The following is a 26,736-nucleotide window of genomic DNA, read 5'->3' on the forward strand; positions in this document are numbered from 1 at the left end:
CACTAAAGGAAGCAGAAATGCCTGGGTTGCCATATATCAAGTGTTAAAGGAAGGAACAAAGAAGCCATGCTAGAGTCCATGATTTATGTAACGCCAGAAGATCCAGTAGACAATTATGTTCTGCAGGATGACCCAGAGGTCACATTTTCCCCAAGGCCATCATCAATGTGCTAGTGATGCTAGTGAGATACCAGCATCAGAATTTCAGTGGTGGCCTCCTCGTGTAGGTCAGGGATGATAGTACAAGAAACAGATACAGTCTTCAGAAGCCAAGCAGCAGAGCCAGATGCCAGGAGGCCACAATTACCCTAAAGATTGGCAAGGTCAAAGGGCCAGGCAAATGAGCTTGACCTAGGGGTAGATGTGAATATGACTAAGAGAACATGTGTCTCTGGGAGCAAGAGTGCTGGTCAGTAGTTGTAACAACAATAGCAATGCAAGCGCAGGGATGGAAGTGGAGGATGATTGCTCCAATAAATAATAACAGTCTCTGGCTCATTTCCCACATTTGAGGCAATTTTCACATGAGAACACCCAGTGGATGCGACTTACAATGAAAGAAGTAAATAATAGGCTATGGGATCCACTGGTTATGTAATACTGTGCATCACCTAGAATCAACCAGCTTCACAGAACCCTGAAATAGGTTCTAAAAATTCAACTGAAGAGCCAGCCTAGAGGAATACTCTGGAATTATGGGAGCCATCCTCAGGATGTGGTGTATGCATTAAATAAGCAACATCTATATAAGACTGTGTCCCTGAGGGGAAGAATATATAGATCTCTGAACCATGAGTAAAAGTAGGTGCATCTGTACTTACCATCACTTTCAATAGCCAGCTAGGGATTTTATTCCTCCATACTCCTGTTGACCTTAAAAAACAAAGGAGTCAATTATTTCACAAGCAAACTATATTACACCAGCTCCCTGAGCACTTTGAACCGCTTGTACCCAAGACCTAAGAGTAGAAGAGAAGTCATCATACTGCCAGAAGCACTTGGCCCTTACTGCAAGAGGACATGGGGCTACTTTTTGTACAATAGCTGTGGGAAAGGATATGTGAAGACCCCAGATAATTTACAAAGGGACCCTCCTAGTACCCATGTGCCCCACCATAGCTATGAATGGATATATACAGCAGCCCCACCTGAGGAGCGTATGATTGCCAAGCAAACAGACATCCCAGGACTGAAGGTTTGGCTCACAACAAGATACTACCAGCAACTTGGCTGAGGAGATCACTGAGTGTGAGGGGATTCTGAATGGAAAGTAGAAGAGGGATAGTTTGAGTATCATTTGTGGTCTTGAGATCAAGTGTATCAAAACTACCTCTTCTGATCTTCTCAGGAAGAGGGGACCATGGGGACCATGGTTAAGCCACTCCCCAGTCTGGGAGGGGAGCATAACTGAGCAGTGTCTCCAGCTGCTGCATTTAGAAATCCATTACCGCTATGGCATCAAAACTGCCCTTCCCTGTCACTTTTCCCAGTTTGTGGTGAGTTCACCAACAGGGTAGGGCATTCCTGGGAGATGGGGAACTCCTCTGATGGTCTGCTTTAGCTTCATCTTTCCTGTTGACCATTAACCTTGCCAAACTCTCTTAGAACTGCCTTCTTCCAATCAACCTTCACTCCTCTCCTTCTCCAGAGTCAAACAAATAAACGTCTTTGGTGAGGTCTCTCCAAGACCTTCTTAGTTCCCTCCCAATCTTCTCTCATAGGCATTGTGCCTAATAAATCTCTCAACCTGTTTTAATTCTGTCCTAACATCTCCTTTTAAGAGAACCTATAGCATGCATCACCGTTGAGTGAAAACACGAGACAGCCTGTGGCATTTAATTAAACTGTATCCTAAATCTAGATTGTTTTGTAACACTAAGAAGGCCCTGAGTATTTCTTGCTGCTTGTGTATACCAAGTAGCTTTCATTTGTTCACTAAGGATAACTTGTGCTCTTACTCCATTGAGCAGCCTTTCAATTCTTTCTCACTTAATGTAAGTCAGGAAGAATCAGTCAACAAGACAGTGAGAATATGTACAGTTTGCTCACAATTACTAGAAAAGCATCTCAAAACATGCGCCCTTCTGACAATAGACTACTTCTCAGAGAGGATCTATATTAGAAAGTGAAGTAGGAATATGGAGGAGGCAAAAATAACGAAAGTCAAGACCTCCACTTGCTTCCAATATCTGATACTTCTGCTTTGTGTAGTCTTTTCTTTGGCTTTGAATTCTGGTAATTAAGGAAGCTCACAAAATGGTTTGCAGAAAGAGAATATTAGTGAAAGTCTTATCACATAATTCACCCATAGTCTATTGATCAGGAATCACACATTTTTACAGTGCTAACCAACTTCTTGAATTAAACAGATGCTTGTGATTGGATGAATTTATAAATTCATATTTACATTACTAATGTTATGATCAGCATAAATATTTTATGGCATCTAATAATACAGAAGCTTTCAGGCGACTGATGCCTCCAGAAATATTTATTGATCTGAAATAAAAAGTATCTTTGAGAAATGGGTTTGATTAGATGCAGACTGTAGGGGGTAAAACTCATGAGCTGGTGTGACAAAGAAATAAGGAGAGCGAGGTGTCATCAAATGGATCCTTCTAATACCATGTGTGGGAGAAGCACACCACTACATGAGCAGCTTAGCCTATGATGATTACAGCTCCCATCCGAACAGCCTAAATGATCATCGTGTTGTTGTCACAAAGCAGTTGATAATTTGGAGAAAGGCAAATTCAATGTGTATGTTTCAGTGTAGAACTCGGTCAGAAGACTCTACAGTGTTCAGTATAATCATGATTCCTCAGAAGGTAGGAGGCAAGTTTCTGGCCTTTGCAGATTTTTGACATCTGGAGAAAGAAAAAGTTCTCTAGTTTCATCCCATTTACCACTCTTCCCACAACTGTATCTCACAGTGGAGGTTAAAGGAAGTTAGTTATAGGGAATTTCTGTTAAATATGGTAATAGATAAAGAATAAAAGGGAAATGATGGCATATGCCAAAATTAAGGGGACGAGAATCCTTTTATGGATGTGTTTTGAAGAATCCAAACAGTTTTGTGACATTTTAGACAGAAAAAGTCATTTTTATACTGAAGTAATGTAGGGTTTGTGCAAACCTTCATATCAGCTGATAAAGAAAAATATTACTTTCATAGGTTCACACAAGAAGTTCAAGTATTTCATCTCAGCTTCGATTTTTAAGCCATTTTCCTGCAAACTGGCAAATTTCTGCCTACAGCAAACTGATGAAAATTCATGGGTGTTTTCATTCCTCTAGTTTAGGGAGGAATAGTAAAACTTTTGCCTTAGATCAAACTTTTGAATATTTGAGGGGGAGAAAAAAAAACACATCACTTCTCAAATGTGAATACCCAAAGTGAAATGTGGCCGTTTCCTACATTTTTAGATGCCTGGAAGTTTTCCACAAACTTCTATAACAGTCACTCTGCAGGCTTCTGCTATAAATGTTTCAGGAACTATCTAGGGAAATATTCTATTGAGAGGGAGAGGGAAAGCAGGATTATCTAGCAGATAGAGCGTGGAATTTGGACTTAGACAACCATCTGAGACCTGCACCTGCCTCTTTCGATGCCTTATGGTGCAACACTGTATAAATGATTCAGACTTACTTTGCTTATATTTTTCCCTGTGGCAATAGAGGGAAATGGGCAAAGCATTAGCCCCTTCTTAACAATCAGAGAACACCATCAAGGTAAATATGACATTGTCTATAAAGTGCTATGACCTGTAATCCAGAAAAATAGTGCAGAGATGTAAGGCCACAGAGTTTGTAGACATTTTAACATCCTCTCATGGAGACCTGTCTAGCTTGCCCCTTGGTTCTGTGTTTAGTCAGGGGTCCCTATGACACAGTTGACAGTGAGTTTTTGCCAGTTTCTAATTTCTTCAACACACATCTTTCTTTCAGCATCTGGAACATATTAACCTTCCTCTCACAAAGTCAGTGAAGGGAAACAACCCATAACAGCCAATCAACTTGCATCTATTGATTGTCTAATATGCCAAATGCATTCTACTAAGTATTAGACCTTTCTTTAATGAGAGTCTATTAGAACAATAACAATTTATAAGGCAGAGTTGCTGCTCTCAAAATGTTTGTAATCATAATCTAGTTATAAAGGAGGTAATTCTGGAGTGTTAATAATCATGTAAAAGGGACATAGATGACAATTGATAGAAATAATGGTTAGAAGTTTAGAAGACAAAGGTATGAGGGTTCAAGGTGACTCTTTTACAAGCTGTTTTAATTTATAATTAGGAAAAATAGTACACAAATATAGAAAGAAAAATGCATATACACTCTGAAGTATAAAAAATAAAATTATACGTTTGGCAGTTACTATGCTAAAAAGATGGTTCATTAATATCTATGGCTGCCATCATATTTTTCACTATTCTCATTGAATTTAAGCAATTTTGCTCTGTCTTATTATTTCTTTCATTTGCTAAGTTTGAGAAATGTTGATGGCTTGTTTGAAACCCAGTTCAGTTAGTTAATATGAAATATGAATGTGTCTATGAAATAAATTCAGTCAGGTGCTGCAAAGGGAAGAGAATCAAATAAAGATCACATTGATATCTCTCTGAGCGATGGGCAGTCAATCTCTCAGGGCATCTGTGTGTTCATTTGTAAAATAAATGAGTTGGGCTAAATTTCACAGGTCAGTTCTAAAATTTTCTGGAGAGAAGTGCTGCTTCAAAGTTCTATATTTCCTTGTGTTGCTAGGGAGCTCATCTGGCTTTTGTATCTATCTGGATCCACAACCATTTTGTGTCATTAAGATCAATATCTCAATTTCATAGACCATGGATGCTGCCCATAGAGGAGGAACAAATGGTAATACAGTGCTCTCAAAAGCTGTTCTGACTGTAATTCTTAATGTAATCATATTTAGACTGGACATTCCCAAGCTCTATTAAATTTTAATACTCAACTCCAGAGAGCTTTAGTCTTGCCTGTAAGTACGAACTTAAATGAATAGGCTGGTTCTTGGTAATAGAACTTGTGTGTCAATGAGCAAGGCATCTGTAAAGCAGAACTGAGCACACGTGCTGGGGGTGTATTGCCCTACACTTCTATTTCAAAGCATATTGGCAAAATATTTGTAAATATGATACTGTGTATTACCAAAAGGATTGACAATGTCAAAACATCTAGTCAATTCAGAGAAAATAGTAACCCAATTTTAAATAAAGTATGAAATTTGTCATTTGTGTGAGTGCAAGATCGGAAATTTAATTTTTTTTGAACTGGCATGTTTTAATGTGTCGTGTTGACAGCCTATGAGAAAACTAAAATTTATTCATCCTGCATGCTATAAATAATGCAAATGATGTTGTATATGGAATAAAAGGTCAGCTTTGTTGAGCATAAAAGAGAAAATCACTTCTCCAAGAAACTTTCTAGACTTGTAAAAAATATGGTTTTAAATAGCTGACATTATAAACTGTCAATAAATAATTGTGGCAGAAACGTCTATTTTAACATATTTTGGAATGGGTTCACTTATGCATATGAAGGACTTTTGTGATAGTGTACAATATATTATGCACAGTTTGGGCCAGCACTGTCCAATAGAAGTATAATGCAAGTCCCATGTACAATTTTAAATTTTGTAGTTTCCATACTCAGAGATGTAGAAAGACATGGGTAAATTTCATTTTTGGGGGGTAAAGTTTAATACAATATATGTAAATATTGTATCTGAACATGAAAATTATTGAACTACTGTAATTTTTTTATGAAGGCTTCAAAATTCAGTGTGTATTTGGCTTATAGCACAAGTCATTTTGGACTAGCCACATTTCAAGTTTATGAAAACTGTGTGTAGCTGGTGACTATAGGATTGGCAGCCTGGGTCTAGAGAGTGGGATACAATAATAAACAACAGAGGCATGGTGACTCCTTACAGAGAGTTTATAGTCTGATATGGAAAACAGACTCTGAACAATAAGTCAAAATGTAAAATTTTATACTTTTTATAGTTTCTAAAAAGGATTACATAAAATTAATATTGTTAAAACAGGTATTTAATATATTTTCACTTTATGTATGTTATAGATAATGTGTTCTCTATATGGGTGAGATCATTCTTGTCATTTTTTAAGAAATGCATTCCAAATTAACACTCTTTTGTAGTCCATTAATATCATTTTATATTCATACATCCCATTTTTCCTCCATCAGTATTGCACTATTACGTTTGAAGTTAAAGAATCATGAGCCAGGAGCATAATAATCCTTTACTCATTATATATGGTTAAAAAATAGAGTAGCTAGGTACAAAATAAGGATAAACTATCAGAAAGAACTTCATTTATGACAAGAAATTCAATATTTTTTTCATGCCCTTCCCTAGCTTTACAGTTTTTGTGATTTCTGCTGACATATGTTTGCAAAGTCTTTTTACTAGTAAGTCTATAGATCTTCTCTAGGTTTATTATAGAAGTAGTTTATTCCACGTGAAGTCTGCAACTATACCTAATTTGTACATGAAAACTGATATGAAGAACTTAGGCATTAAAATAATAATATGAAGAACTAAAACAATTAAAAATATACAGAGAATAGTGTATACGTGACATAAACGCAGTGTTGCTTAAAGACTTGCCTTAATAGATTCCATGTAGCTCAGGCTTAATTACGGACGACAGTGCTGAGGATGGTTATGTATTTACTGAGATTTGAAGAATGCCAGAAAGCACAGATGAACTAGAAGTGTAATGTTCACGCATATAACTAAAAATACATCTTTTCCCTTATTGCTTCCTAACTAAAATTGCTATAGAATGTCAGACAGAGAAGATTGTATGGACTGGAAGAGTCAATTCCATGAGAGAAATTTCCCTTAGCTGAAACTTAATGACTGGGTAGAGCTGGATTTTTCAGGAAGATGTAGGCAGGTCTTTCTCACTTAGAAAAGCAACATAAATAAAGTAAGAGAGTTGACATTGGCAAGGGCTGTTGGTAGAATAAAGCAGATGGTATAAGTTTGAGAAATTACAGTGGAAGTTAAAAAAGGGTGAGCAATCTAAGGCTAGTTAATGGAGACTTAGAATCTTAAACTTGATCCAATAGGTGATATGGCACCAATATAGTTTTAAATCAGTGAAGTGGCATAATGAAAATGGCATTTTTGGAAGATTCCTCTAGCAGAGGTGACGGGATTGATTTAAAGAGGCTGAAGGAAAATATCAAGAAGGTTGAGTTGAGGGACCAGATCCAATAATAGATTTGGAGGATTTAAAACAGGCCTTCTTAAAATGGGAGACTCATGCTTTTTTGACAGCATAGGAGATAGAACTGGTAAAAAAGGGACTGTAAGAGAAGGCTGAGGAAAAAGAGAATAAATGCATGATTAAGTATATTCAGAAAGTAGGCTATAATAGGATTCAGGGCTCTGGTTGTAGAGGGAGGTGGACATAAAAAGAACAAAAGACAAACTGACAGTACAGCAGAAGGCAGTGATATTTTGAACTGTAGAGGTGAGTTTTCTGAAGTTTCTCTTGTCCAGTATAAAATATAGTGGGGTTACATTTTATATTATTGCTCTTAGACCTCATTCCTCAGAGCGAAAGTAAATTGAAAGTTGGTTGAAAAATTACTAAGTGAACTATGGCGATACCTCCATCTCCTTTCTGAAAGTGTACATATTTTGGGTTGAATTATTTAGGAAGTTATGCAGCAAAACAGGATTTATGTTTGCTTTATTTTGACATATGGTTTACATTTTTAAAACTTTGCCCTGGGATGGCATTGGATAAAATTATGATGATAAAATTGGGCATAGTGAAAACAAAAATCACAAAATTCAAACCAGTAATAGACTTTATAAATCATGTAATGACATGTGTAGAAAAACAACAAATATTTATTGACTATCCATCAGGTGCCAAGCCTATTGAGGACACTGAGTATACATATGTAGAAAAAAAAAAAGAAAGAAAACAAAAATATGCCCCTCTACAGTCTGGTAAAGGAAATGATCATTAAACAAATGAATGAACACACATAATTATACATTTTGAAAAGTGCATCTTATGAGTTGAATTGTGTCCCCTCCCAAAATTCATATATTTAAGTTTTAATTCCCAGGACCTCAGGATATGACCTTTTTTTTTTTTTTTTTTTTTTTGGTAATAGGTTTGTTGCAGATGTAATTACCTTCAGAGGAGGTTATGCTGGAATTGTGTGGGCCCCTAATACAAGATGATGTCTTCATAAAAGGGGAAATTTGGATATAGACATGAACACAGGGAGAACACCATGTGAAGATGAAGGTAGGTGTCAGGATGATGTTTCTATAAGCCAGGAATGCCAAAGATTGCTAACAAACTGCCAAAAACTAGAAAAGAAAGACCTAGAACAGATTCTTCCTCACAGCCCTCAGAAAGAATCAACTCTGCTGACCCTTGGGTCTTGGATCCAGAATTGTGAAACAATACATTTCTGTTGTGTAAGTCACCCAGGTGGTGATATCTTGTTATGGCAACCCTCACAAAATAATACAGTTTGTAAAGGAGAATGATTGGTGATACTGGGGGTGAGTAAGGGAATAGAGGCTTACTTTGGATTGGATGGACAATGGAGGCCTCTTTCAAGAAGTTATATTTAGACTGTACCTGAAGAGGGGGAGTGAATCAGCCATGTGAAGTAATGTGGGAAGAGCAATCTGGCCAGAAGAAAGATGATACGCAAAGAAAAGTACTTGGGACAAGCAAGACCAGTGTGCCAGGAGCATAGCCAATGAAGATGATAGTGGCACAGATGAGACTAGATAGACCTTGGTAAGGAATTAGAATTTTATTCTAATAGCAATAAGGAGACTGTCACGGCTTTAAGTAGGTGGTGACATGATTCAATTTACATAATTTTTGAGAGATTTTATTTATTTATTTGAGAGAGAGAGAGAGAGAGAGAGAGAGCGATCACAGAAGGAGAGGGAGAAGCAGGCTTCTTGCTGAGCAGAGAGCCTGAGCCTGACTTGGGGCTTGATCCCAGGACCCTGAGATCATGACCTGAGCTGAAGGCTCAACCAACTGAAGTCAGAAGCTTAACCACACAGGTGCCCCCAATTTACATTTTTTAAATAAATTCTAACTACTGTGTATAGTACAGAAGGGGAAGTGGAGAATGTATTAGAAAATGACAGCATCAGACCAGATACTCAGCTTTGAGATAGGTTTGTGGCAGCAGAATAATATAGATGAAGTTTGTCCAGCCAAAGAAAGGTCTAAGAAGAATTGGGGGAAATGGAAGTTAAGTGAGGTGCATGGTGACCACAGTATATCAAACATGAATAGCACAGTTGAAGTCTTCTCATTCCTGGTCCTGTGTCCTTGCAACCTGCAAATGTGCAGTCAGTGACTTTATAGTATTATGTGAACTAGATTGTAAGGGGCTACTTTCATGGGTTGTATTGAGAATAAATGCACAGGCACCTGTGTGGTACATAAAAAGGCCAAAATGGACAGAAAGTAGTGACACAATGTCAAGAGCACAGAAATTAGATCCCCACTTGGAATCTACTATTAGTCTTGCCACTGTTTGTTAATTGTGCCTCGGCAAAAGGAGTTAATGGTGTCAGATAATTTCTAAGGTGCCTATTAATTTTAAAATTTGATGTCTCCCCAGTAATTGCTCTTCTGGGTACATGGCCTAATAATATTCTTGTATATTTGCACAAGGGGACATGTATAAGGATCTGCACTAAAAACATTGTCTAAAACAGCAAGTAAAAAGGAACTTAAGCAGGCACCAACAAAAATAAATAATATATACTATGTTTATATGACACGATGCTATTTAGCGTTTTAAAAAATGACCTGTATCTATATCTCTCTATATAAAATCACAAATACAGAATGTTGAATGCAAAAAATAAGTAGGTCTTAGAATGATACTTGTAATCGTTTACCTTTTATAGAAGCACATGTATGTAAAAATGCTAGAAGTAGCTAGGAAGGAAGGAATTCTGATTAATTATTGGGCTGGAGAAGGAAACCAGACTGGGGACAGGCTATAAAGAAAGCTTTTCGAGTTAATGTTTTATATAAACTGATATTTAAACTATATATAACAGTGTTTAAAACGTTTGTTATGTTATTCTTTGTATATTTAAATTAAATTAATTTTATGACTCCCATAAGTAAGTTTAAATAGATTATTTACATTTTTATCATGGAGAATAAAAGTCTCATTTTGGTATATTGTATATTTTAATACCACACCATTAATTTCCTAAGCTTAGAGAAATCATAGTATAACTTCCACTTATACCTAACTTTCATAACTCCTTAAAGTTGGTGTTTCATTCAGTTAATAGGTAGTTTAAATATATTGAACACAATGCTCACGTATTTTGCATATAAGACCTATAAAAATTTTAGAAATACACATTAGTAAGTGAAGGAAAATAAATAATATTAGCTATTCTGTTTTTTTTTTTAATCATAGAAAAGCTAATTTCCGTGTTATGCCTTGGTTTTATTTTTCTGAATGTAGCTATTACAGTTCTGCTCTCTTTTTTGGAGACTTAATAGTATGTGGTCATTTTTTTATGTTAAAATGGACAAAGATTTTGCTGTACTAAGGAACAGAAGTGTTTCGCTGTTATGGAGGGTGTAACTCTCTTGGTTGATTTTTCTAAAAAAAAGGAAAAGTATAAGACAACTTAAAAAAAAAAACCTACAACAAACATGTTTTGACAAGAGGTTCACAAATGTAACTTTACAGCCATTTAAATGTTTGCTTCTCTCTTTCTTGTCTTCTCAGCACATTGTCCCCATTCTTCATCTTACAGTTTTTGTTATACTTGAATGATGAGCTCAAAGCATGAAAAGCTGTTGTTCTCAACCTTTATTAATGTTTCCCAACTTATTTCCCTGTTTGCCTGTTGACAGCCTGCCAAAATCACCCTCAGGTGAATTGTAAAAAGATTGGGGTAGCAGCCATGGGACCCAAAATGTGTTGCAGATAATTAGTAGATCAGATCTTTGTCACAGCAGATACTTGGCTACCCACACATCTCTATTTTTAAGCTTTGTGTGTCACACAATGTGTATTCATTGTCTGCTTTAGTGTGAAGAGCACATCTCTGCATCGTATATAATAGAGCTGCGTTTGAATGAGGAATGCTATTATTCTGTCGTTTTGTACAGTCACTGGTTAACACATACGATGTACATATTTGGTGAATAATTGAAATCACCTTTGGCTTTTAAGTAGCTTTAAAAAGGGAAATTACCTGTTTTGCTACTTACTGAAGTAATCCAACCACTACGTCTTTGTTTCCCAATAAAGGCAGGAAACAAACATCTCCTTAGATGATCGCATTTGTTTTCATGCTAATTAGTTCAGACTAATTTGATTGGCAGGAATAGGAGGTCAGGAGATTAGTTCTTGAATCACACAAAATAGAAGAGCTGTTTTCAGTGTAAGATATGAGGTGATAAATTGAGGTAAAGAGAAAAAATTAAATTTTAGGGTGATGAAAATGCTAGGTTTATCATCAGGCTCTCACCAGAGTTGATTGCAGAATAGCAGGTCATGAATTATTACCTAGATATGTGTTCCTTTTAAATACTGTCTAATGGCATAGCTTCTGTGTGCATGGTGTGTGTGTGTGTGTGTGTGTGTGTGTGTGTGTGATACTACAGAGTTGCATTTGACACTTGCTCCATTTCATCGTTGTCTAACTTATGCCAACCTGTTTGATTAGCCAAGGAAATTTATCAGTTTATGTAGTATCAGTGGTCTCAAGGTATGATAATTATGTAGTTATGATATAACCAACTACTTGCTATAATATTATATCCAGAAATGACTTATTCTTAAAAAAGTAATAACACCAAAATCAATCTTTAAGTCTGAAAAAGCAGGAAAGATCATGCTTCCTCCTATAACTGAGAAGATTAACTTAGAGAAGTCACATAAACTAAAAATTGTAGATTCCTTATCTGTGAAGTAGGCACAAAAATAGCTGTTATTTCTATTTACAAGGTTATTATTAGGTATATTTGAGTTCATACAGGTAAAACCCCTCTGAAATTTCTTAGATGTGTTTTACAAATCTAAGGCATTATTAATAATCATCTAAATATTGACCATGGCTTCTTCTTTCCTAAATCAGCTTTCATTATTTTTCAAAGATTAATAGGTGCCTACTATTTTTCAAGTATGTACTGTTCTAGGCATTGGGAAGATAGCAGTAAACAAAACAGGGCAATTCTAATAATTCTAATTCAAAGAACTGAAACTTCAGTGAATTAAAATAGCAATAATAAGTGAAATTTCTAATGTTAATTGGTGATAAGTGCTATAAAGTAAAATAAGAGAAAGAAGATGCTTTAAATATGAGTCATTTATTGAATTAACTTGAAGGAGACCATGGCCTAAGCAGTGAGTAAGGCCAAGTTGCTTACTGAAATGCTAATTTAAAGAAAATGTTCATTCTTGAATGAATGGTCTTTTATTAGTTAATCAGAGCCATGTGTTTACCTTATCAATATTTGATTTAAAAAAAAACTCAGCCAAGTGAGTTTGCCATTTAAAACTTTTTTTTGTCACCCCATGGTTTTATATTTCAAATAAAAAATTTAAAACAGGTGCACCCTTCCTCCACTTTGACATGCACACAAAAATTAGTAATACAAGAAAATGAGTGAAATGGGGTATTTTTTTGGTAGGGTCATGTGAGTGCAGTGTAACGCAAATTAATTTGGGATTTAACATATGCAAAGTCTAGGGTAAATCCACTCTCCAAAATAACAATGTAAGTTTGAAAGTTTTTTCAAAAAGGATATTGTATTACCCTCCCTTTCACACATACAAACAAATGCACCCGTTCGTGGCACAGTTGCTCTAGAAAACAGGTTTAAAGACAAAAACTTATGTGTTAACATTTTATTAGGGAGGGAAATACCTAATTCCCTAATTAGGAGGGAAATTCCTAATTTTATTAGGTAGAAAAGAAGGGAAGAAGTGCAATTCTAAATTGGCTACAGTATCTTAGGCACGCCTGGCTGCTCCATGGCTTCAAGGAACATCATAAGAGAATTCCTATGAATTTCTGAATACCCTCAAAGTCTATTGAGGTGATGCATGAAGAGGAATTAAATAGAATTTATTTGGTGTCTCCTGTCTCCCATTGATGTTCCCATGGAGCTCTTCTGGGTTTGGCCATCTGAAATTCCAGATGCCAAGACAGCACCAATGGCACCTGGGACCTGGAGTGCTTTACTATTCATGTCGTTCCATACCTGCTCAACTACAGTTTGCAACCTCATGGGGCAGGCCAGATGATCCAGTCACCTTGGGTCTGTGTTGAGTGGATCCCAGACTCTCATCTTTCAGTGGCAAGAGGGAACGTTTGAGGTAGGAGGTTAGAGTTGTGTCCCAGGAAGTGTCTGAGTGTGCCCATGAGGAATAAGAGAACCTGGGCTCATCCACTATCTCATTTCTGGCCTACTGAACAGATGGAACATAAAATAAACCAGATAGAATTGGACCTCAATGAATTTCCTGCCACTAAAATCCCATCTTCTCCATGGCCTACAGGCATGTGACAGATGTTAGGTAATCTTAATTGGGGGTGGGGGAAGGTGGCCTCAGTAATACTGAGTTAAAACTATGGCCCAGTCATTTCAAGAGGACCATAAATTTGTCTAGGTCTTATTGCAACCTATTAAATTGTTTAAATTGTAAGAAAGAGAAATCTCAACTGTATTAGAAATCTATAAAATATAAATTAAACCAAAAAGATAAAGTTATCTTTTAAAATATTTATCAAATTGGTTAAGATAAAAACATCAATATACTGTACCATATTTTTGTTATATAAGAAGGATGCATTTTCCTATAAAGCTAATGATTATATTAGTTGATTTGACTTATAGAACTGTATTTCACTTTTTTAATATTTTTTATTGCTACACAATAACATGTATTCTTTCTCTCACACAAACACACAGTCATACAGCAAAACAATAATTGTGAATTAGATTAAGTCTCATATTTCTCAGAAGAGAGTAGCCACATGATGTGGGAAAAATATAGTGTACATTAGTTCAGTTGTTCTTGGTTCCCAAATTCCTAATGAGAATATATATCCCCTCGCAGTGAAGTGTATAGAGTTGGGCCTTTACAGGTTGGGAAAGCCCATTTATTTAATGCACAGTTCCTTTATACCAGGTGTAAAGAAATTATGGCTAAAGGCTAACTCTGGACCACTATATTATAAATAAAGTTTTATTGGAGCACAGCCACTCTGATTCATTGACATATTGTCAAAGGCTACTTTCCAGAGCTGAGTAATTGCAACAAAAACCATATAACCTATAAAGCCTACAGTATTTACTGTTTGACCCTTCACAGTAAAAGTTTACCAATGCTGTTTTGTATTATTGATTTATATTAAAATTCATGAAGACTATATAGTCACAAATAAAATGCCCTTACAAAGAGTATTCATAGACATCTGAAGCATTTTTGGGTTTCAAGCTAAAAGCATGAGCAAAACCTTATCCCTGTTGAGGATGGGTCAAGTGTTCCAGGTTTCCAGCCACCCAGAAAACTCATTTTCACATAGTCTACCCCCTGACTCTAACTATTTATACAAGGTCATCTTAATTAAAGATCAACAAAGTATCTAATCATAAAATTGAGGATGCCTATACATATGCATGTATATAGGCAAACTATGTAAAATGGCTTTTGTTTTAGCACATTCATCTCTGCAAATGTATGCTGAAGACATATTTGTGTACAATTTTGCTAAAAGGTTTTTCATTTATATAATGTTTGCATCAGAGAAATAAAAACAATTCTTAGGGTTCAAAAATTGGTGAATAAATTCTATGACCATTATGTTGTAATTATTATAAATTACATATTGTGTAAAATGGCAAAATAGTTTACTATGAGTGTGTAGATGGTCACATTTTTCAAAAATTATGTTTGAATAATATTGTGAAATATAAAAAGTATTGTGAAATATAATTGATGTCATTTTCCATTCTTGATAACTATGTTTTAATCCCTACCCCCTCCCACCATTAGCAGCAGGCTACAAGATAGAGAACTTCTTGCTCTAGGGAGAAGAGTGAAAGCATCTTACAAAAGTGTTCAGTTCTTCCCTTAACTTTCAAGATAGGGTTTTTAAATTCAATTACCAAAGAAATAATCTGCAAACCGAAGCACATTTGATATGTAAGAACTAGAGGGTTAAGATAGAAAGTTTTTCTCTGAGTTTTCCTATACGTTGATATGGAAGATCATAAGCCAGAGCCTTGAGGACTCAGACCTGAGAAAAATCACTGAATACGGATGAATGCATGGGAGGACATAAAATCATAATGCTCCACACTGGGCGAAATTAACTGCTGCAAGTATTTTTCATATTTTAAGCTGTTGAATTCCTGTGAAGTTGATGTTATTTTATTACTGCTATTTTCTAGGTAAGAAAACTGAGGCACAAGCAGATTAGTTAACTTATACAGGGTTGTACACAAATGGTAGTAGAGCTGGTATTTTAATTCAAGTGGTTTGGCTCCAGAGTACATGCCATTCACCTGTACACAATGCAGCCCGTCCAAGATACAGTATTTCTTTGGCTACAAAAATAAACTTGATTCAGCCACTTAAGGGCTAGAAAGAGGAAAAGAATCAGAATCAAAAAGGAGATCAAGAGAGACAGTGTAGATGCATACACATGATTGAATCTCAGTTCTGCCTTCTGGGTTTGAACTGTGCTATCGAGTTAATGTTTGTGTCTTTTCATAATTCATGTGATGAAACCCTAATCCCCAAAGCGATGGTGTTGGGAGGTAATTATATTTAGGGCCTTAACAATGGAATGAATACTCTTATGAGAAGATACCAGAGAGAGCTTGCTTCCTCTTTGTCTGCCATGTGTATGCAGCAAGAAGGCAGCCATCTGCAAATCAGCAAGAGGACCATCAACAGACCTGTACCATGCCAACACCTTGATCCTGGACTTCCCCCACTCTAGAACTCTGAGGAATGTTTCTATTTAAACCATTCAATCTATGGTGATTCGTTATGGCAGCCCAAACTGACAAAAGCAAACCCTAAGGGCATGGGTGGCAGTGGGGCATAGAAATCTTTTTTTCTACTAAAGAAATTCTAGAAGGAAACCCAAGGAGCAAATTTGCTTATACCTATAAAATCATATATCTCCGTTTCCCTGGACAGTCCCAATTTTACCTATTATTATACTACAGTAATTATCAATAACACCTCTTTTCCCTCTCAAAAGCAACCCAGCTTAGGGAATATATTGTCCATCTGTTACCACCTGGGACTCAGGTAGGAAGCTGACCCACAGAGTGACCTTCTCCAACACCAGCAGAGTAGAACATAGAAATGGTGGCATTGAAGGTCCAGGCAGAGAGAGGACTTGTGATAGCCATCACTCTGACTGTCAGTTAGCTATTGCTATATAACAAACTGTCCCCCAATAAATGGCTTAAAACAACAGTCATTTGTTTAGCTGTTGATCCTGTGAGTCACAGTTTGGTCTGGTCCCAACCAGATTTGCTCTTTCTTCTGTAAGCATCTGCCAGTTTTGCGATTAGTTGGCAGATGACTGCTGGATGCTTGCTGTCTCAGGTGGCCTCACTTAACATGTCTGACATTTGACTGGCTGTTGTCTGTGACAGCTCTGGTCCTTCAATGTGGCTCCACGTCTTCCAGCAGAATAGCTGAGACTTACTCACATAATGGCCTTAGTAAGTGCAGCAAGAGAGAGGACATGCTCCAACCCCTAAGCGTATTTCCAACCTCTGCTTGAGCTAAATTTGCTAACATCCCAATGGCCAAAGGAAGTCACATCATTAATCCCAGAATCAGTATGGAAAGGTTCACAAAGTTAGGGTGTATGTTACTAGAGAGAAAGGAAGAGTTTAAAAACTTTTGGAATGGAGGAGTTAAGTAGTTATCATGTACCCCATTGTGGGAGGGAGGAGGGTGCAGAAAATAGTTGGGTGTCCCATTTGTCAGGGAAATCATCTATATCTTTGAGCAGAGAGATTGCTCCAACTAGGACCTGAATGGGAGTTCAAGCACGGGCCAAGGTGACAACCTAGTCAGCAACTGGACATAATACCAGGGAGCTCTGCAGGAGAAACTGCCATGTGTTGCCTGTGACAAGGAAACATCGGCAGCAGATGCATCAGGAGCACACACACATTCAAATCCGTGTCTGTGGAGACCCCTCAGCCAAGGACCATGTCTCTGTGCAAGCTGGGGCCTTCCCACCATGCCATCTGTCTTAGTCTTCTCAGGTTGTTCTAACAAAATACCACAAAACAAGTGGTTTATAAACAGCAGAAATTTATTTCTCACAGTTCTGGAGGCTGCAAGTCTTCTCTCAGGGTACCAGCATGGTCAGGATTACAGACTTCTAGTGGTAGGTGGTAGAGGCTCAGGAACGCTGTGGGGACTCTTCCACCGGCTCTGCCTTCATGATCTAACCACCTCACCAAATCATCCCCTCCCTGCCCTCTTCTAATGCTATCACACTAGGGACTAAGTTTTAACATATGAATTTCTAGGGGGACAAACATCTAGCTCTAGCACCATCATATTTTGGAGAGAAAGGAAAAGAAAAAGGAGGGAGAGGTTGAAATTTTGAAATAATGAGAGTGATCTAATGCAGAAATGATTAAGTTAAACAAAAAGTGTCTACATCATTTTAATATGGAAAATTCAAGTTTATTTTCTACTGCAAATGTGAAAAGGAAGATTTGTGAACAAATCCAGTTATAAAGAAATAAAATCAAATGCCTGCACCTCTAAGTAGTGATATTAAATTTTAAAATACCTCTATTTTTATGCACATAAATAAACAAAAAGTGAGTATAGTCACCCAAATGTTAAGAGTAGTAATATTATGTGGTGAGCTTATGGATGACTTCTGTTTCTTTAATTTTTGTATGTTCTCTACTATCCTCAAATGAACATGTATCAGCTTTGCAATAAGGAAGGAAATTTTGTTTTAGAACAGATGCATTTGTGCCTTCACCCATTCTGTGCTCGATGAAGCTAGTTAATCTGAAAACTATTCCACCTTGAAGTGTTAATGAGCTAATAAGTCATTTCAGGGTGAGTTACTTTTCAAAACTGCTGAGATCATACCTCTGACTGCACTTATATTCTGTCTACTGGTAGCAAGGGCCTGGCTCTGGTGGATACTATCTAATGTAAGAAAACATGAATAAATATGCTCGCTGTCTACACAAATTCCTATAAACATCTAATTAATTGAAATAATCCCATTTTAATAAGTTGGTAACTACCCTTTGCTTCCACTCATTTCTCGATGTGAGGCCTTGATAGAACATGGCTTAATCATTCATAAAGTAGCAATAGAGTTCAAATTGACTTATATTCATTCTCAAAAACTTTGCCAGATATTAATACAGTTTTAAACCATTCATTTAATTAGAATTTGAAAAAGTAAAATGTAAACTGGGCTGTGAATAACTATAGACGAGAAGCTTGTGATTAATTGTGATTAATCATAGGAATGCCCCCAGTCCTATAATGTAAATATTGTATCTAACCATGTTAGAAAATCCATGTAAAGTATTGGCTGTGCAAGACACCAGTTGATGTGAATTGTAGCTTTAGAATGATTGACTTCCAACACCAGTGTCTATACATACATACACAGAAACACACACAGACATAGATGCACACACACACGCACACACACACACATACATACCACTCCAACACCACCACCACCACACACAGAGAAATGGAGAAAGAGAAATGACTTGATTTTGAGTTTCCTGTTTCTCCTATATTTATGTATTTTCCTAGGGTGTCAGAACTCTCTGGTTCACTCTCTTTCAGTTTCTTCTTCTTCTTTTTTTTTTTAATTTTTTTTAAGTTTTTTTTTCTTTTTTTTTCAGGTTCTTCTTTAATAATTCTTACAGAAATGGTTCTCACTGTTATTAAACTCCTCTAGTAATTAATTATTGGTTGCAAAATGAAAGAGGTACTTTTATAGCTATCACATTCAAGACAAAATGGAACAGATTAGATTAGATGAATACCTACCATTTACATCAATGTAGATGGAACTGAAGGGTATTATGCTAAGTGAAATAAGTCAGTCAGAAATAATAATTATCATGTGGTTTCACTCATATGGGGATGTAAGAAACAGCATAGAAGAGGGAAAACTGAATGGAGAGTCATCAGAGAGACAGAAAAACCAAGAGCAACTCAACAGGAAACAAACAAAGGGAGGGTTGCTGGAGGGGAGGTGGGTGGGGGGGATGGGTAATTAAGTGATGGGCATAAGTAGGGCACATGATGTGAAGAGCACTGGGTATTATACACAACTGATAAATTATTGAACACTACTTCTGAAACTGATGATATACTAATGCTTGCTTATTGAATTTAAATTTAAAAAAAGTTTTAGTAAATGATAAATAGCAAAAATACTGGGTTTAAAACATCAACTGGTTAAAAAATGCTACTTCCTTCAGAGATGACAATCCTGGTATATTAGTTAAAATGCCTTATGCTGCAAATAGTGAAAATTCAAACTAACCTGGCTGTGACGTTAATTTCATGTATCAACTTAACTGGGCTAAGGGACACCAAGATATTTGGGTCAGCATTATTCTGAGTGTGTTTGTAAAAGTGTTTCTGATTGAGGCTGACATTTGAATTGGTAGAAGGAGTAAAGTAAATTGTTCTTTCACTCCCCAAAATGGGTGGGCCTGATGGTCTTTAAGCTGGGACATCAGTCTTCTCCTGCTCTCATACTTGAACTCAGTTTGGAACTTATACCATTGGTTCTCCCAGTTCCCAGGTCTTTGGAATCGAGCTGGGGTTTACTCCATCAGCATTTCTGCTTCTCAGGCCTGTGGATCATACTGGATCATACTGGGTTGTACCATCAGGTCTCCTGCATCTCCAGTTTATAGCTCTTGGGGAGATTTCTTGGCCTTCATAATTCTGTGAGCCAATTCTTCATTTTATAATGTATATATATATAATACACTCAAGTACTGAGAAGTCCATAGTTAAGGCGGGTTTAGGGTTGTTGATTCAGTAGCGCCAAAATTCTGAAGGATCAGTTTCTTAGATTCTCAGTGCTCTGCTTTCTACAGTGACAGGTTCATATTAAATCTACTTAACCTGGTGGTTAGAGAAGTTTCCAGTAGAAATCTGAGTTTCAAGTTTCCTTCTTAATTACCAGTATATTAAAATAGAATTTTGCTATTAAGTTGGCACTGATCCAATGACTATATCCAGGGGAATAGTAGGTGAAAATTGAATAGTCTGTCAGGATTCACAGCTATAGATGGAAGGAGTATCAGTGTCTGAAACATGATAGCTGAGTTTCAGAATTGTGGGCAATGATAATCTGGATAACAGATATATGTAAAAGGGTTTTGATTCTAGAGGTGCTATAATCAATGACCACTCTCCCTGAGTTTGTAGGGAGGATCCTATATATAGGGTCACAGTTAGCAGATAATATTTCTTTAGAAAGCTTGGGGCAGTTACTTTTGAGTTTAAAAATCCTCGTACCTCAGAGCACCTGGGTGGCTCAGTTGTTTAAGTGTCTGGCTCATGATCTTGATCTCATGGGTGATGGGATGGAACCCTGAGCCCTGCATCAGACTCCATCTCAGTGGGGAGTCTGCTTGAGATTGTCTCTCTCTCACTCCCCCCACTTGCATGCCTGTATGCTCTCTCTTTCTCAAGTAAATAAATAAATCTTAAAAAAAAAATCCTTGTGCCTCAAGTTAGAGATATTTACATTATAATAAATAATTACAGATAATATATGATCAACAAAACTGGTTGTAGGAATGATATCAATATCATGGCAGTATAAGTTGTGCCTTGCTTCTATTCCTCCTTAACATCTAAAATTCATCAATCCAGGAAGAAAAATTCCTTTGTGGGAGTTGGACCAGCACTGTGTGCCAAGAGACATATGAGGAGTATCACCCACTTGTGCATTGGATTATAGGAAGACATATCTGGTGTGGACTATGAACCACCAGAAATGTATTCCTCCCTTGACCATGGCACCTGGCAAATGCTGACTTCATTGGATGCCCACAGATATGAGATCCTTTGTATAAGTTCAGTTTCTAAAGGAGAAATTCTAACAGTCCACTGAAGAAAAAAAGTTTGGACATACTGGACTGGGCAAGAGGAACTTTGCCAGCATCTCTCCTCTCTGGAAGGTGGCACAGCTTACAAAAAGAGGAAGCTGGGGATCCCTCCTGCAGGGAGAAGGAAGAGTGATGAGTGACCATTCAGTTTCCCCAGTTGTTCATGACACTGCTAAAGAAACCTATTCGTCTCCCAGAATATTAAAGCAAGAGCTGTATGATGAGGGGGAGGGGGGAAGGATGGGGCAGGGAGAAGGTTAAGAAAGAGGCAGATAAGAGTTTTAGAGGGCATTAAAATGACAGTTCCTGCTGACCGTGTTCTAGACTTCAGCGAGAAGAGCACCTATAAGTGGCTGGCAAAACTTCATCAGAACATCTCTCCAACTGGCCCCAGGCATTCCTAATGCCCCAGGTGCCAAACCCATACCTCCCTCTTCTCTGTGGCAAGCTCCTTATGCATACTTTCTCAAGGGTGACAGTGAGAATAGACTCGGTAGACAGGGAATATATGTAGAAAACAAGACAGGGTCTATAGGGGAAGGGAAAAACCATAGCCTTGAGCTGTAGCACCACCTTTGATGGGGACATGGGAGGGAGTAAGGAGAGATTATCCACAACTAGCCTGATGCATTGTAAGATTGAAGTAAGACATGCAAGCTTAAGAATTCTACCACAAGTGGGAACAAGAAATGTCAAGCTGGTGTGTCCATACAAGGTCAGAGAAAGCTCCAGAATATAAGCAGGACCAATAAAAACTACCTCTCACCTGAAGGCAAATAATAAAGATTGGAGGAGGTGATGGCGACTTCACATGCATAAAGATAGATGCAAAACTCCAGGGGACATGAATAATCAAGAAAAATGACATCACCAAAGGATCACTATAAGCTCCCAATAACTGAACTCAAAAATCCAGGTGGCAAGACAGAATATCCAACAACTGCAGAAAATTTTTAAAATGTGTCACACACATAATTTAAATACCAGAGGAGGAAGACATAGAGAATGGAGCAGAAACAATATTTCAAGTAGTAATGGCTGACAATTTTATAAAATTAATAATAGACACCAAAACATAGATACAGAAAGACCAAGAAAACCAGAAAGGATGAAAATTTTTTAAACCCAGGCATACCGCAGCCAAAGTGAAGAAAACAAAAAAAGAGTACTTATTAAAAATCTTGAAAGAAGTCAGGTGAAAAAAAATGTCTATAGAAAAGTCAGAATAAGAAATTCAAAAGATTTCTAACAAGAAAACATGCAGACAAAAAGACAATGGAATGGAATATTTAAAATGTTGAAAGAAAATATCTACCAAAACTAGAATTCTATGTCTAATGAAGTTATCTCTTAGAAGTGGTGAAATAAAGATTTTTCTCAAATAAAAACTTAAAGAATTTATTGCCAGCAGGACCACTCTGCAAAGAAGCATAAAGAAATTGTTCAGGGAGGAGGAAAATTATATAAGAGTATCAGAAGAAAAAAAAAATTAAAAAAAAAAAAGAGTATCAGAAGATAATAAATGGTAGTAAAACAAAAGCTTTTATTTTTTTTAATTGACCTAAAAGACATTTCTTTAAGGCAGTTGTAATAACAATGTATTAGGTGATTATAGCTTGTAGATAAGGGAAAGAATAACAGAAATGTCATAAGAGACAAGATGGCAGATTTGGGGATACTTTCTTATAAGATACTTGAAGTACACATGAATTGTTATAATGTCAAAATAATCCCAGTCAGAATCCCAGCAAGCTTTTTTGTACATATTGACAAGCTAATTCTAAAGTTTATATGGAAAGGTAAAGTACCAAGAATAGGCAACCCAGTTCTGTATAAGAACAAATTGGAAAAGTTTCCAAATTTCCAAGTTTCTATAAAGCTGTAGTAGTCAAGGCAGAGTAGTACTGGCAATAGAATGGACACATAGGCCAATGGAATGGGATTTAGAACCCAGAAATATACTCACACATGTATAAGCAACCAATCTATGAAAATGGAGGAAAGGTAATTTAATGGAGAAAGGATAGTCTCTTCAACAAATGGTGCTGAAAAATCCTATTTATATGTTAAAAAAAAAAGAATCTACATATAGACCTTACATTTTTCACAAAAATTAAATCAAAATAGAACATAGACTTCTACATGTAACACAAACCTACAATACATATAGAAGAAATTATAGGAGAAAAATCTACATGACTGGGGTTTGGTGATGAATTTTTGGATATAGCATCAAAAACACAATCCACAAAAGAAAAATTGATGTTAAAACTTAACATGAGGAAAACAAACAAGCAATTAAAAATGAGCTAAGGATCTGAACAGACATTACACCAGATAACACATAAACATATATAAAGGTACTCAACTTTGTTTATATGTAGATAATTGTAAATTAAATCAATAGTTAGATACCACTATACACCTGTTGGAATGGCTGAAGTGCAAAAACCTGACAACTACTGGCAGTGATGCAGACCAACAAATATTTTCATTTCTTGTTTGTGGGAATGCAACACTGGAAAACTACTTTTGAAAATAATTTGGTGAGAAGAAACGAAGGAAGGAGGGAAGGAAAGAAAGGGAGGAAAGAAGGAAGGAAGGAAGGGAGGAAGGAGTTTGACAATTTCTTATAAAACTAAAAAGTCATGTTAGAATATATTCTGGCAGTTTATAGATCTAAGCATAGAATTATCATGCAATCCAGGAATCACACCACTAGATATTTACTGAACTGACTTGAAAACATATCCATCCCAAAACCTACGCATGAATGTTTATAGCAGCTTTATTCGTAATCATCTAGACCTGGAAACAGCCAAGTGTCCTTTAATTGATGACTGGATAAGCAAACTGTGGTACATCCATGCAGTGGAGTATTATCCAGAAGTAAAAAGAAATGAGCAATCAGGCTATTAAAGTAAGTGGATGAATCTCAAACACGTTAGTGCCAAGTGAAAACAGACAGTCTGAAGGCTGTTAGAAGGCTATGTAATATATGCTTCCTGCCACAGTTCCCATGGGGTTAGGGAGTTGGTTGGATAGCTGAAACACAGGCCAATTGTAGACAAGTAAAACAATTGTGTATCTGACTGCAAGGGTAGATAATGACTATGCATTTATCAAGATCTATAGAACTTTTCAGCACTAAGAGCGAACTTAAGTATATGCAGATTTTAAAAAAATTGGAGGCTCCCAGAATAGTATGCAGAATGTGACAAAATAACTGTAATATAAATGTATGAAACAACCTCACTGAAGAATGTGGTGGATAAATTTTATCCTAATTATCTTTATTTTATTTAGATTGTTTATTTATTTATTCATGAGAGACACACACACACAGAGAGGCCAAGACACAGGCAGTGGGTGAAACAGGCTCCATGCAGGGAGCCCAGTGTGGGACTTGATCTCAGGACTCCAGGATCAAGCCCTGGGCCGAAAGCAGGCACTCAACCACTGAGCCACCCAGGCATCCCAATCTTAATTAACTTTAAAAATGAGTGGAATTCGTAAAATTAAAGTAAAAAAAAAAAAGAGCTGTGTGTAATACTGTACCCTGGTTGATAGTTTTCTATCAGAATCTGGGTTAACAATTCTGCTACTGTTTTCTATATGTAATGGAATTAAACAATTAAGGAAGTGGAGGGTGGATGATGGGGGCAAATTTCTTGCTGTTAAAGGAGTTTAACATTTACATGATATGAATTAGAGTTGAATATACCTGTATGAACTCAGGTTTGATTTAGCTTAAGATACGTGCAGATAGTTACATATAGAAATATATAGATTTATGTCTATACATGGGTTAATATGCACATACATATTTCTTTGCCATGCCAATGAAAGGGCCTAGAAGCAATCAACTCCAGGAGTAACTGTACTCTGTATTTAGCATACAGATCTTGGTTTCTAATATCATTCCCTGGGATCCCTGGGTGGCGCAGCAGTTTGGCGCCTGCCTTTGGCCCAGGGCGCGATCCTGGAGACCCAGGATCGAGTCCCACGTCGGGCTCCCTGCATGGAGCCTGCTTCTCCCTCTGCCTGTGTCTCTGCCTCTCTCTCTCGCTCTCTCTGTGACTATCATAAATAAATAAAAATTGAAAAAAAAAAGCTCTAATGTCAATCCCCAATAAAAAGGAACCAACCATCCTTGGAGCAATGATTGATTCTAGGACTGAAGCAGGAAAGATATGAGTCTGGTATTTTGTAATACCAGAAAGTATGGAAGAGTGCACACTTAAAGAAAACAAATTAACAACAAAACCCACAAATGATGGGGACATGTCAAAGGGACGCAGGTACTAACTGAAAGAGCTCCCAGAGTCCAAAGCTGGGGAAAAAAAAATGAGCAATAAAATGAATACAAGCTGATCTCATTTCATCAGGCTTTGTTTTATTGTGCTTTTCAGATATTGCTCTTTTTTCCCCTCTTTCTTTTTTCTCTTCTTTCTTTTTTCTCTCCTTTCTTTCTTTCTTTCTTTCTTTCTTTTTCTTTCTTTCTTTCTTTCTTTCTTTCTTTCTTTCTTTCTTTCTTTCTTTCTTTTGGTCTTTCTTTCTTCTTTCTTTCTTCTTTTTCTTTCTTCCTTTTTTTTTTAACAAATTGAAGGTTTGTGGAAATCCTGTGTCAAACAAGTCTGTTGGCACTATTTCTTTTTCAATAGCATTTGCTCACTTCATGTCTCTGTCACATTTTGATAATTCTTGCAGTATTTCAATTTTTTCATTATTATCACATTTGTTACAGTGATCTGTGATCAGTGATTATGATTTGCTGAAAACTCAGATGATGTTATCATTTTTGGCAATGTATTTTTTTTAAATTCAGGTATACATGTTTTTAGACATAAGGCTATTGTACATGTAAAAGACTATAGTATAGTGTAAACATTACTTTTATATGCACTGGGAAACTAAAAAGGTCATTTGACTTATTTTTTTGCAATGTATGCTTCATTGCAGTGGTCTGGAATGCCTTTAAATTAGTTTGGATTATAATCCAAAGCAAAAAATAAATATTCAGGAGTCCATATTGATATAAATAAGCAATTAAATAAGAAAATAAATAAATGGGAATGAGTAGACCATTTTCCTTCCCAGAAGAATTCCAAATAATGAATGTATATATTCCAAACTCTGGGAATTGGAGCATAGCTCCCCATTCCCTAAGAATGGGCTGCAGATAATGATTTCCTTCTAAGGAGTACAATAAGCTTGGGAAAAATATCAGAGTAGGTTTACAGTGGAGAAATCTGACAGACTCTAATTCAGCCGGGAGTTGAAGGCCAACATCAGCAGTGATCAGTCACATTGATAGATCATGTATATCCTTGCCATGATGTGATGAGGATAGCATTACATTTCTATGGTCTTCCTCCCCCAAACTCCTATTCCGCAGACTGATCATGACAAAAATATCAGACAAACCTTAACTGAGAGATGTTCTAAAAAATACCTAACTGCCTTGCCTCAACACTGAAGGGCATCAAAAACAAGGGAAGTCCGGGAAATTGTTACAGCC

At 36.7% G+C, this 26,736-nt stretch overlaps 1 long non-coding RNA gene across 4 annotated transcripts in view; it reads left to right on the top strand.

Moving 5' to 3' along the window:
• Positions 1 to 26,736, top strand: part of LOC140632707 (uncharacterized) — a 668,295-nt gene that overhangs the window by 366,382 nt on the left and 275,177 nt on the right. For all 4 annotated transcript variants that reach the window (XR_012030354.1, XR_012030353.1, XR_012030351.1 and 1 more), the window contains one exon: positions 8,185 to 8,321. This is a non-coding gene — a long non-coding RNA (uncharacterized lncRNA). The remainder of the gene's footprint in view (positions 1 to 8,184; positions 8,322 to 26,736) is intronic.

The sequence above is a fragment of the Canis lupus genome, chromosome 4, assembly GCF_048164855.1.
Source record: "Canis lupus baileyi chromosome 4, mCanLup2.hap1, whole genome shotgun sequence".
Taxonomy (NCBI): Eukaryota; Metazoa; Chordata; class Mammalia; order Carnivora; family Canidae; genus Canis; species Canis lupus.